The sequence below is a fragment of the Notolabrus celidotus genome, chromosome 20, assembly GCF_009762535.1.
Source record: "Notolabrus celidotus isolate fNotCel1 chromosome 20, fNotCel1.pri, whole genome shotgun sequence".
NCBI lineage: Eukaryota > Metazoa > Chordata > Actinopteri > Labriformes > Labridae > Notolabrus > Notolabrus celidotus.
In genome coordinates this window covers 10,845,981-10,850,600 of record NC_048291.1, presented here as the reverse complement: position 1 = coordinate 10,850,600, position 4,620 = coordinate 10,845,981, and the positions used below count along the sequence as shown (strand labels likewise).

At 40.3% G+C, this 4,620-nt stretch overlaps 1 long non-coding RNA gene across 1 annotated transcript; it reads right to left on the bottom strand.

Moving 5' to 3' along the window:
* Positions 1-3,274: 3,274 nt before the first annotated feature.
* On the bottom strand, positions 3,275-4,339 carry LOC117832052. Its single transcript, XR_004635126.1, has 2 exons — positions 3,984-4,339; positions 3,275-3,760 (listed from the first exon to the last, which is right to left on the bottom strand). It is a non-coding gene; the product is annotated as an uncharacterized LOC117832052 (long non-coding RNA).
* Between the last annotated feature and the right edge of the window lie 281 nt (positions 4,340-4,620).

The window sequence follows — 4,620 nt, the reverse complement described above, 5'->3', positions numbered from 1 at the left end:
CCTACTCTTCTCCATCCTACTCCTGTTTTTCCATTTTTGTGGGCGTCTTTCGTTTCTTAGCCTCTGATCAAAACTAGAAAAAGAGCTACCGCCCCTAAATGTCATCCTTGTTACATCCAAAAGCAGCTAAAATGCTCCTCTGTGTTTCCGTCTGGACTAACATCACAATGAGTTTGGTGTTTTTTGTCACATCTTAGAGGACTTTTAGCGGATAATTCATGTACGACCATTTGCAAACACAGCATGCAATTATATGTGATTGATGATCCAATAATGTGAAAGCTACTAAGGTGTAGATGACATGTGATTGATCGTATGGTCTCTGATTGATGACTTCAGAGAGTATGATTGCCAGCTTGTCCAACACTACCAGTCGAGGCCTGTGAAAAAATGTTATTTTTGCATTCAGCAGGGAGAAAAGAAAATTCAAGTCATTTTAAAATAAAGATAAGTCACGCTGCAGTGACCTTGAAGTATGTCATCATTAGCCTACCTATAAAGCATGATCAAAAGCATCATTAGATTTAAAGACAGACCCATGATGCGAGGAGGACACTGGGCCTCATGTCAGGACACTTCAGATATTCTTACTCTAAACTCTGTATTTTGAGGGTTGTTGAGGGGTGATTTTGTAACTGCGTCCCCCCTGTTGTCACTGGCACTCTGGCACCTAGAACTAATCCCCATGACAAGACTACATGCCAATATATCTGTGGCCTGTGGGGGCTCCAATAATGACTTGCAGCCAAACCCACAGTGCTAGACCTGGACTTCTAACTCTGCGTATTTAGCAGACTATTGACTCCCTCAGACATCTTGCCTGTGCAAGTTGAAGAATGACTCCAATTTATCTTTTGCTCCCAAGACTGCACTGAATTAGAGACCTGACAAGAGTGTGTGTGGTGCAGAGTGTGTGCGTGTGTTTTCTGCGAAGGCAATATGCTATAGGTTTCAAGCTGACTGTATGTAAGCATGAATGTTTGTCACTTCCCCCTGCAGCTGTACGACATACCCGTGCAGTAGAAGACTAAATTAATTCAGAGGCAGAGGCCTGTTAGCTAGCTTATTGAAATCACTTATTTTCAATGTTTTGATGCTCTAGGTGGTTATAGGAACCGTTTTTGATATATTAGGATGAAGATGTCCCACAGAGGCATTCTAGGTACCAGAACTAGGGTTGCTAACTGTCCCCATTAGTCGGGACATCCTGTATTTCAAACCGAATTGATTTGTCATGAACAGGACACCCCTTGTCAGCAATGTGCCCTTGTTCAATATACGAATGTTACTTCTATGTAATCGCTATACAACGCTTCACTGATCCTTAATCAGATTTGACAAAATGAGTAACCCATCATGCACTGATCACATCCATCAAGTGATACCTGTCATCCAATCACAACCCCCTTCAGCATCATGAGGCCTAAATCCTACCGAAATAAGTTTCGTTTTGGACTGTGTTGTTCACTTAGCTTATGGCGCACAAGTGTGGATAAAAATATGGACAAACTGGCAATAAAGAAAAGATGTTGCAGCTTCAGCAAGCAACAGGGAGCAAAGGAGATGGTGGGTCAAACCGACCACAAGCGGCTTAACAAAAGCCTTCTGCACTTTGTACCGTTGGCAATAATGATGTATTTCTTTGTCACAAAAGACTGCTTGAAGCTGTTAAGACCAAATATCAACAGAAAATGTGAACTTGGTGAGTCATGCCTCTCTTTTGGATTTAAAATCCATTTCTTTTTGGTATTTTTTATTGTAAGTCTCCAACCTGTGACTTATCTTGTTATTTATTTAAAGGTTTATTAGAGATGTTCTCTTCAGTGGAGTCCAGGGCTGCCAGAGGTCAATAATGGGGGTTTCAGGGGGTCCAAAGTTAAGAGGGGAATAATTTATTTCCACTCTAATAATTTCATTTTTAAATAACACAATGACAGAATGTGATACTTAAGGTCATGGTTTCATTATTTTCTGGGAAAACGAATACCTTCACTTACTCTCAGATGAAGGTCTGTGGTGTAATTTGTCAGTTCAAGGGTCCTCCTTGGAAGACAAAGTGGTTTATTCAAATAAACTTGCATGAGGATAAAGTTTGAACTACTGATCAAATACAAAATCACTCATCATGCCCAAAGCTCCAAACAAAATATTTTGTTTTTTATTTGCCACTAAAAAGATTTGGCAACCCTAAACCTGCTGAAAAGGTACACATTTCATCGAACCTGAGGAGACGGTTCAAAGAACAACGTTTGAGCCAATTTGCCAGAATTACAGATCATAGATGAATGGAGTAAGGGACGTAGTGAAAAGTCTTCCACACACAGCAATCTATCTTCTGCACAGAGGCATAAAAACCTTCAAAATGTACACTAATTGGAGCAAAATGTGGCAGTTTGTCTGCTGATAGAGGCCAGAGAGTCTGTGAGCAGAGCTCCCCACCGAAAGGTCTAATGATGTGCTGCATTTCCACCCAAAAAGACACAGCACTGATTGGATGGCCCCTCAAATGACAGCCTGATGGAAACACAATCAGATCAGAGGAGATCGATGCTGCTGTTAAGTATTCTGACCACATCTGTCCGACTGAGTTCCCACACGAGAGGCTTCATGCCGAAGTGACTGTGTGATGAACGGAGGGAGGAAGTGATACAGAAACATATCTCTCTCACTGTCACATTCATCTTTACATGTTCAGAAGGGCAGCGTAACAATCACACACATGTGCTTCCTCTCATCAGTCACATCTGTAGTGCAGACACGAACACGCGGAATGATCTGGAGGATACACTGTGTGCATTTCCATTTCTGTCTTCACTGGCGCTCTCAGTGTGTGTCTGAGTGAACTCTGTGCACATGTACGCAGGGCACGACACCACCACTGCGATGGCACGTCTGCAGAATACTAAATATTTCATCCCTTATATAACTTCTTGAGTTGTCTGCCATACTCTCAGGACTCAGTTCAAAAGGGGCTCTGAAGTCAGAAGTCATCATTGTGTGGTTTATAATTAAAGTTTAACTCACCGCTGCCCTGTAATGTTTCAGGGAAACAATATTAGCTGTTTGCTTTTTTTTTTCTTAGCACATTCACACATTTTAATTACTCCACGAGCAGCTGACCTTTAGCCTTTGCCTCTCTGGTATGTAACCCAGGTCCCATGTAATTAAATTTAAAACTAGAGTAATTAATACAATGGGACAGGGCCTGAGCTCTTTTAGAACAATAAAACTGTAATAAGGTTTGTAACTTTAATAAGGACCACCACAACTGTACTTTAAATGCAAAACCTTCAGAGGTATTTATTTATACAAAATGAAATAAAAGGTAAAAAACAACAATAACAAATATATAAAATACTTGAGTTATATTCAACAGTTCTCTGTTAATTTCCAAACACTAATACATCAATAAACATTTACCTGTGGGCCCACACACACTCACATGAAACACACAACATTAAAACAACCTGGTATTCAAAACCTTAACCCGTTGCAGGCCTGTTGAATGTAGCTTGGGTGCGGTGTGGCCTAAAACGGTGATGGCCGCTTCACTCAACTGAGCTTAAAATAAAAAGCACGTGCACAATGTTCAGTTAGTACTCACAAACTCCCAGTTGGATTAGTATGGATAGGTGGGGACAAACAATGCAGTCTCACGAGGGCAATGGCGCACAACAGCGAAGTTCAAAGAAGACGTAGGAAAAACAGCAGGGTCGTCTGTTGGAAAAACCCGTCTCGACCTCTCTCTCCAACGTCCGTCCTTTAAACATATCATTCAGTTAAGCCACAGTATCAAACACTATCTCTTGTTGACTTAGCATTAGCTCGCTTTAGCATATTAAATGCTAAGGCTACGATACACAGGCACATTAACACTGTATGCTACTGCTAATTAGCATGTCGCTAACCACGTTACACATTCAGTCTCATTAACACTAACAGTTAGATATAACACGAAATACAGGCATACACATTATATTCACCTCTTGCAGGTCACAGAAGTTTAAATCAGGACCACGAGTAGTCGACCTTCACGATAAAACTTAACTGCTCCCCACTCAGAATATCTCCGTCTCAGCTCTCTGATCGATAGCGTCTGCGTCTCTCATGCTGCATGTTCACCTTCACCCCACACTAACCTGCACCACTAGTCCCGCCCCTTACGTAAATGGTGTACTCTGATTGGCTCGTGAGGTTGATAACAACCAAACACAACACAAGAATGGAATGATTGACATAAGACAGGTATCAAGTTAGATTACACACAGAAACTAAACTGCTTCTTCATCTCTCCTTCTTTCCTAATCACAAATGTTTTAAATAAACTTAAGACCTTTGTAAATACTTTATCTTTTAACTGTAAATAGTAAAATGTATTAAACTGAAAGTATTATATTTATTCCCTTTTTATAACACTTATTTTTAACAGTTTTAAATCTTATGACTCTTCTTTTGAACATATTATGAACTTTTAATACAACTATTTATTATACTTTTAACATTGTATTTTATGCACTGTAACCAAAATGATTTTGTACAGGGCTACACCCTCCCCCTTCTGACCGTGTAGATGTCCTCATCACACCTTATGTCTCTCTTTAACTACGAAGGATGATACAT